General features: G+C 35.7%; 1 long non-coding RNA gene across 1 annotated transcript; it reads left to right on the forward strand.

Moving 5' to 3' along the window:
* Positions 1–675: 675 nt before the first annotated feature.
* LOC110937227 lies at positions 676–2,702 on the forward strand. Its single transcript, XR_002590646.2, has 2 exons — positions 676–1,113; positions 1,243–2,702. It is a non-coding gene; the product is annotated as an uncharacterized LOC110937227 (long non-coding RNA).
* Positions 2,703–9,351: the final 6,649 nt, after the last annotated feature.

Raw genomic sequence — 9,351 nt, forward strand, 5'->3', positions numbered from 1 at the left:
TTAAAATACGTTTGGTAAAACAATGAAATTTGTCACTCATGCATAAGTGGAAAATTTGACATAATGATAATAGGTTTTAGTATAAATTTTAATCGAATGGTTATCGTGGAGTTGGTCGAGTTGCGAGCTAAATTTTCCATTGAGACGTGGACATCACTCCTAACTCAAATATAAAGTTTCTTCGAGAAAGGAGAATTGGTAACGATCACCGAGGTAAGGAAATCACCTCTAGCTCGTTGGTGAAGTCGTTGTAGGATAGGGAAGAGCGGAGTTAATCGTCAAGGTAAGGGAATCACTCCTATCTTGATGATAATACTTCCATTTTTTGGAATATGAATTGTAACATCCGTCAAAATGGATTCCCAAAATCCGACCCGTTTTGAAATTCGAATCCTAACCTTGAACCAACGGAAATTTTTCGCGAATTAAATAACCGTCGAAAGATTTTTATATGATTATTATCTATGTAATTAATTATTTATTTGTCAAAAAAATAATTCAATATAGTAAGTAATTAATTAATTTAATTAATTTAAAGGTTATTTAGATAACCTAGTTAGTTATAGGAAATCAAAATAAACCAAGTTAAATTAGCTATTTAATTAACTCTTAAATTGAGGGACTATTGGTGTAAATAATTGAAAGTATAAAGAAAATCTAACCCTAACTCTTTTGTCACGCAGCCACATCCCAAACCAGACCCCTGATTCGTTCCCTCTCCCTCACCGATTCCGGCAGCCTGCTTCGATGAAGACCACCGGCGATCTCCGGTGCCCACCTTTCTTCTCCGGCCGCACTAGACCCCCTCTCCTTCTCCGACTAACCTCCACAACACCCCCACCTTCTCTCTCCGCCTCAAACCACCGCACAAACCGCCACCTTTGACGTTTGAACGGTCGGCGTGGCACACGGCGGCGAGACAAGAGGGAAGAGAGAGAGAGAACCGAAGAGAGAGAGAGAGAGACGACGACAGTAGCGTCGTCTGCGGCGGTGGCGGCGGATCTGCTCCTGTTCGGGTCGCTGCGCCGGCACCGGCTTGGTTCAGTTTCTGGTCTCGGAATTCGAGTCCCGTTCGACTTCAGTCCACTCCGTTCATCATCCGTTCCAGTTCAGGTTAGTTGATTCAACTTTTGTTTTGAATTATTCGATTCAATTTCCGTTCAGTTCGATTCATTTTGAGTATTATTTGGTTAAGTTCCAGTTTTAAATTCAAGTTGGATTCTGATTTGAATTTGCTTTCAGATTCGTTCTAACCCGATTCAGTCTAGGTCTATGTCGGGTTTCAGTTTCAAGTCGAGTCCTGGTTTCAGTTTCGTCAACGGGTTAGTTCGGTTCAGTTCGACTCAGTCAAACCGAGGCAACTCGGTCAACTGCTGGTCAACTCAGTCGAACACGGTCAACTCTTCGGCACGAGACTCGGTACAATCCTAACGTCGTGAAGTTGATTATATTGTCTTGTTAACGTTATTTTGATCGTAGAACCGACTCTAATGTTATTCATGATTAATGTTATTTTAGTCGTCGTTCATTATATTATTTACGTTGATGTTAAATTTTACGCGAACCGTATTTTTTATAACTTGTAATCATACATAGAAATATATATATTATTTTTATAATTTGTTGTTTCGGATTGTTCCGTATTTTAATCATTGTTAATGAATTGTTGAGTTTTGGGAAATAATATCGACAACTTGTGTTGTCGGGATCGTCCAAAAACAGAGGAAACTCTGCCCGATTTTCATAAAAATATATAATTCAAAATGCGTTAAAATTATAAAACTAAACGTATCGGTTTCAAATATTTTTTTATAAAAATAAATATAAATGTATAGTAATTTTTGACAACACTCCTAATGTATCCTTGATGGATTTAATTTAGAATTTTTACTTAAACTATGTAAAATATGTATATACATATATATATATCAATAAGTTATACTCTAAATTCCAATTCAAATCCTCCATCATAATTCCTATTACTCGTACACCTCCGTTTGCCCATATAGGGTGACTTCGGTGTTCCATCCTCTTAATCTCATGCACTCGTCAACACTTGGATGATCAGAAGACTTAGCAAATTTTGTGAGTATACTTGACCCATTTTATCGTTTTCACACTTTTGACCCATGTTTTTATATACAAAAAACACTTAGTATGCATACTCTTATGCAAATACATAAACAAACAATCCAATATATGCTTACTATTTGTTATGCTTGATTCATGTTTTCTGGGTGATTCTTATGTGATGAACTTGTCATTAGCTTCGTACAAGCCTCCACTTAACATGTATAGCGCTATAGGAGTAACACACCACCCGTGAACGAGAGGTCATGTTAGGTTTATTCATTCATACTTGCGTAAACAGATGGTTGACTTGTAAATCGCATGCCAGTTTATACGTTAATCTTGATAACTAGGTTTGTCATGTGGATTGTTTCTTATTATTTTATTACTTATATACTACGCACCAAACTTGTATGCTCGCCGATATTTCTGTATTGAATTACACTTTTAAAACATGTTGCAGGTTTAGCGTTGACGTTGACGTTGGTGATGCATGGAATCTAGTAGGATGCTTAGATACATACATTAAATTTTGTACTCTCACTGTATTGTATTTCATTATTTATGTTGTATTTGTTTCCAATCTTTGTAATTGATTCTTTAGAAATTGAATGAAATTTATTATTTAAACACTTGTCACAAGTATTAGTGTTATGATGTCTCGAGCAATCTATTTTGTCTCACTCTGATGTTTCCGCCATCGATTGGGGTGTAACATGAATAGTGTCTCCCTTGTTGGTGACGTTTTGAGATTGTACGCATAGATAGTGTGTAAAATCTACGAAAGGATTTGTATGATATGTATATATAATCATAGTGAAAATAATTTGAATTAAAAAGGAAAAGGAAAGTTGAATCATTTTATGCATAAGATCGATACTAGTATAGTGATGGTTTGATCAAAACTTAGATTGTTCCGGAACGGAACTTTGACTAAATCAAAATGATCGAAAGTTCTTTTGAGTTTGGGAAACATGCTTTGGCCTAATAGATAGAATACTCTATCTGAAATATAGGTTAACGATATTCACCCTTCCGGTTACTACATGTCCCTAGTCAATCGAAAGTTCGAGACTTTGGCGGGACTTGAAAATTGAAGAGTGGGACTAGTTATCAAGATGCGGGTATCACCCCTAACTTGATAACGTCGTTCCCTAGGTGTGGTTGGTACTTACCAAATGAAATAAGGAACTAAATCCGACTCGATGGTAAGGGTCCACTAGAATGAGCTTAGTGAAATTTCCACCAAGGTAAGGATGTCACTCCTAACTTGATGTGTAATTTTGTGTAAATCGAGAGCGCAGATTGAGAGTCCTTCATCAAAGTGAGGGTTTCACTCCTATTTTGGTGCAATCGTCTTGTTTGTATGATACGAGTGTTTTATGCCTTCACATGGTCGTGTAACGTTGCCCTAGGAAGGGCATATGTTTTGAATTAAAAAGTAGATACGAGCATATAAGAAGATTTTAAGGAATTTAGCATATTAAAACCTTATAAATAACCAACAAGTTTATGCATATAGTAGTTGTAAAATTGGTTTTGGGAGTTTTTCAAAAAAAAAATGGATTTTTTATTTCTAACCCTAAAGTTTCAAGCTTTGGCAAGTTAAGTTTAAAGTTTAATCTTTGTTTCCCTTTTAACCCTAAAGTTTTAATCTTTGACAATTTGAGTTTAAAGTTTAAATATTTGGTAATTTAACCCCTTTGATTAATTTGATTTTTCACTTCTAATTCAAAAGTTTCCATCTTATACAATTTAACCCCTTTCATTAACTTGATTTTTCATTTCTAATTCAAAAGCTTCCACCTTTTGCGATTTAACCACTTTGATTTTTTTACTTATGTGTTGTAATCTTGGCTTTGATTTTTTTACAAATCTATCCTCACAACTTTTTTTACTTTCAACTTTGGTCCTTTATAATTTTCATTTTCTACAAATTTTTCGCTTTATGCTTCGGTTTTTACGTTTCGTTCTAAATTTTGCGAGTTAACACGACACAACGTGCGTGTATGGGTGAACGTTTTTACATCGTCTATTGTTTCCCGTTTGACAGGTTCAACATAACGTGTGCGTCCTAAATCGACTTAGTTATAACTAAAGAATCCCCGCCGCATTGCGGCGGGTCGTAATTCTAGTTAATCAAGAATGGTCAAATAAGGTGCTTAACTATAGACTAGGTCAAAAGCATGGCAACTTTTCCTAATTCCCTATAGTTATAGCTCTGATACCAATCTATCACACCCCAACCGATGGCGAAAACATCGAGGCAGGACGAAATAGATTGCTCGAGACTTCATAACACTATTTGTGACAATATTTAATAATCAAAATTTCATTTCATACTAAAACAAAGTACAATGTTTGGAAGCAAAGTTACAACACTTGAATAAAAGGAAATAAATACAACAAGTACTAAAATTAAAAATAATGGTTTCTAGTCTCCCTACTAGATTTCATTCCTCATAATCATCAATTTCCTGCAATACGTATTAAAGTATAGATCAATACACAAAGTATTGGCAAGCATACAAGTTTGAGTACTAGCATATGTATAAAAGTTTAAACGAATCCACATGGCATAATGGTTATCTAGAACTAACGTACGATACTAGCATGCAACTATAAATGTTAACCCAAAGATTCCTGCTAGCGTAATCTTATCGTAGCAACGATAAGACCGTTTTGTTTAACTTAACATGACCTCAAGAATAAGGGCGGTGTGTTACTCCTATAGTGTTATACATGTTAAGGGAGGCTCGTACGAAGTTAATGACAAGTATAAAGCATAAAGAATTCTAGGATATATGAGTTCAAGTATAACGTATTAAGCATGTATCTATGATTGTTAGTTTGCAATTTAAGCATAAAGTATGTAATTGCGTGAGTTTAATAGCATATACCTATTGCACCCAAAAGTGTTAAAAGTAAAAAGGGAGTCATGTATATTCACGGTTTTGCAATGCTTCCGATTAAACCGAGAGTTGATGAGTTGTTGAGATGGGAACACCAAAGTTACCCTACAAGGGGAAAACAGAGGTGTGTGAGTAGTTGGATTTGGCGAAGGATTCAGATTCGGGATTTACGTATAATAAAGTATATGAATGCAAGACAATATATCTTGTCTTAAACACTCGTTTTGACACCAAGTTTTATGTGATTTCATGGGTCCTAACTTGCCCATTAAAATCATAAACGAGGAATTTAGAACGAAGATAGAATAGCCTAAGTTCATAACACTTAACCATAAATCGATTTGTGACGTGCGTGCGGGTGTGTATATTTTTAGTTATATTTTTAGCTCTTTTTACTCGCCGATTTCAAGTTTTAATTTTATAAAACACGATATTCCACTATCACTCTACACACACGCCAGGGCAAGTATACCCATCGCGGACGTAGTATAGTGATGGCAAGATACCGAGGTCGTCCAAGGAAACAAGAGATTTTAGTACCGGCTTATCGTCACCGTCTAATCGAACCAACTTTTGAGAAAAGATTTTTAAACTAATAAAAAGATAAAAACAGAAAATAAAAAATAAATTAAAAATGATAGACAAGAAAGAATCACTTGGATCCAATTTATCTTTCATGTACTTTTTTTATGATTTCCGCACTTTAGGCATTTTAAGAGATTATCTTAGTTATAGTAGTAGACCCCTCTTTTGGAGGCAACGTTACCCTCAACCTAGTGGTTTGAGTCAGCAAGGAAACAATCCCACTAGGTCGGATTATTTGAAAGATAATTAAGTAAGTTATTAATGCAAAATGTGGTGGACCCCCTTACGATGTGGCGATCACCCTCAACACGTTGGTCTGAGTCAGCAGGGATACAGTCCTCGCGGGGTTGGTTTAAAGTTTTAATAGTAGTTTATGAATAGGGGATTCAAGCTTTTTGCACCTCTCCCTTGGTGGGTAATGCCCACTCCGACTCATGAGGTGTTACTGGGCTAGAACCAGGTTCTCGTAGGATCTATACACTGAACGAGACATAGAATTACCCAAACCACCCTTCTAATCTCCCTTTCGGGTTAATTAACATGCTTTATATAGACCGTAAAGACATGAACATGTTGAGTAAACGAACATATGAAGAATAGTTGAATAAATTCGCCTTCAATATAAAAAAAACTAATTATTAAAGTCATTAATACATACCCAATTAAAAAGTAGCCAAAGTTTGGAAATCATAAAAGAAATACATAAAAGATATGTATTCACCAAGTGATGTAAGAATTTAGCCAAGCATGGCCTTTGTTTGACAAAGATTCTTACGATCAATCATGGATCCCGAGACTACACACACACTCTAAAGATGGAAAAATGGATGACGGTGGATGATGGTGTTGTAGTGGCGGTGGAGTGGTAGCAAATGAGAGAGAAGTGGTTTGACAAGGGATGAGTTGAAGTGGAACCAAGCACTTCTATTTATAGCTAACTTTAGAAGCTTCAGCACAGCCTGTGCCCGGATGGCACGGCCCCGTGCTCATCTTTCTCTCTCTTCCTGATTAACTGTTTGCCAGATGTTGTACTAACATGGCCACATGTGTCAACGGCACGACCCGTGGCCAAAGTACTTGCTGTACTATCACAGATTCTGAAAATCTTTGAGTTGACCATGCCCCGTGTTGGCTTAACACGACCACGTGTTGGCTGTCATTTTTGTCTTTTGCAGTTGTCTTTTCTCTTGCTCAGTATCCATCTTCGGACACGGCCCGTGTCTGGTGGACACGGCCCTGTGTCAGCCTTCTGTTCTTGTTATTTTGAGGTTTGGATGTGAATTGGGGCTTGGCGAGCTGCGACAATTCCTTCTTCATTACATTTATGTTGGATTTTGCTGTCTTTTTTGCTTCTTTTGCAAATTTAAGCTCTTTTATCCCGGAAAATATAAAAGGAACGAAAACACGAGTTTTTTTTCCAACATTTAGTACTAAAAAGGGCTGCTTTTACGTCATATTTGACATAATTTATATGTTGTATTTTAATCACATCAGTTAGTATCACAAATTCGGCTAGATATATATTTTATATTATATAGTAATAGTCAATCATATAATATCATAGAATTCATATAAGTCAAGCATGGAGGTATGAAATACCTCATTGTATGATTCACCAAAGCACAAAGTTTATCAACATAGTTGGTAAATCCAGTTGGTCATGAATGATAAGAACATAAACTAATCAACTAACATACTAAGTAGCCAAATAAGAACCACCTGGGCGTGTCACACCCAACATGGCAAATATTGGTGGCGAGACGTGGTTATCTTTCTTTGACTCTTGGAAGCTACTTAGGTATTCTCGCCATTAAAACGAGTGAGGTAGGTGGAATCATGGTTGGAAAGCCAATGCTTCCATTGTTCACACCTTCACCAAAACACAAGTCTTTCAACTTTGAAGGTTGAAAGCTTGGATGGTTCCAACACTTTGAAGTCACTTGGGACTTTTTAGGGCATAATTTATAAAGGTTTTGAGCCTTGTTTCTTGAGGAAATCAACCACTACACAAACCCACAACTATGAGCTTAGTTGGGAGCATGGTGGTACAAGATACCACTAAGTTTCAAGTAAAATATACATAAAATAAAAAGATACGTGAAAGCAGAATTTTTATACTACTTTGAACCTCAAATATGGTGAGGTTCCATCTTAGTTTGCCATGACAAACTTGTGGAAATCTTCCTAGAGGTTGTCCAAGTAGTTTGAACGAAGAAATGAAGAAGAAAGATGAAGAAAAGTGAGTGAAAACTCACTTAGAACACTTAGAGTTTCTTCCTTTCTTGGAAGACTTGAGACAATTTGGGAGTTTGAGAGAAGATTTAGTGTGTGGAAAATGTTTAGGAGGTGGTGGAGGCTTGTATTTATAAGTGGGGATTAGGTTTTGGGAGTTAATGAAGGTGGATTTTCATTTTTTGTCCTTGCACTTGTATTGTTGGTTATTTATGCTATAAACTTGTATGCAAGCATGTTATAAGTATGAAATATATAAGAATATGATTTCGAGAAAATGTAATCTCGATGTATGTCTCAATATTAAATTAAAATATGTATTTCGCGATTGATTACGTCTTATGCATGCATGATTAAACAAGGTTGATATAAAAAATACTTTTTTATTATGATCAAAGTCTCGAGATTAAAAGGATTGAAATGAAATAAGAATACAAGTTTCTAAATATAGAAATGCGAATAAAACTTTCTAAATAGGGAAAGTACAGAAAATGCGGAGCGTTACACCAACTACATTATATTAAAGTTAACTGTTATGGTGTTTGTTTTCTGCTAAACTGGAATCGTTCCATCTAGCTATGCTTCGATTTTGTTATGATTTTAATTTAATAATATATTTTAAATGATTAGGTTTTTGTGAAATTGTTTTGGTATGACTGATTTTGGGCCGTGTGGTTTTGTTTTTTAGGAAACTGTTCTGCTTTGTAGGCAACTTGTTCAGCGGATCAGGTAATTCCCAATGGTGTGTTTTTTTTTTCAGTGCTCAACATGCAAATCATTTTCCTTCTTCATTAGTTGAATATATGTGACAAATATTGTTAGTTGTGATTTGATTCTAAACGTTAAAACTTGAAAGCTCCATCTTATCAAATTAGATGATTTGGTATCACAAAATCCAGTGTTCTAAAACTATGGTTTGGGTTAAATGCATATGTTATCATTAGGTAATATCCGTCTAAGTGCAAAATATATTCTTTTTTTTCTTTTTTTTAGGTAGCACATTTTTTAATTTTTATCTTCTTGTTAGCTATGTTTTGGTGTTTACTCTTTTTTTAGGTTTGGATGGTTTTGTAAATTGATAACCGTTTGTTTGTTGGTCCAGTTTGGTTTTTGAAATGGATAACTGTTTGTTGGACCTTAGAATATGTAGTTGGTATTTACCATTTATTAGAACTAAAGCCTTTTGACAAACATGTGAGTTTGAGATATATTGATACAATGGAAAGTAATAAAAACAAATTTGCAAACTAAACAAACTCTATTGTATTTAGTCTACTAGCTACTGCTTGTTTAAGCATTGGAACGTGCAAAAGTATCGTATTGCGAAAGTAATCTAATTTTCTTCATATGATTTAGGAATTATGTCACGTTCACAAAAAAGGAAAATAGAGAAAGTAAGTACTGTGGTTTTATGATTTCACGACCAGACCGGCCGAACCGGTCGGGCCGGAGTTCGGTGATGTCGCCGGTCCGGCTATGCATACTTGGGCCGTTTCTAAAATAACCGGCCGGTTATGGCGGTCCGGCGGTTGAGCCGGTAACCGGGTCAGAG

This window comes from Helianthus annuus, chromosome 4, assembly GCF_002127325.2.
Source record: "Helianthus annuus cultivar XRQ/B chromosome 4, HanXRQr2.0-SUNRISE, whole genome shotgun sequence".
Classification (NCBI taxonomy): Eukaryota; Viridiplantae; Streptophyta; class Magnoliopsida; order Asterales; family Asteraceae; genus Helianthus; species Helianthus annuus.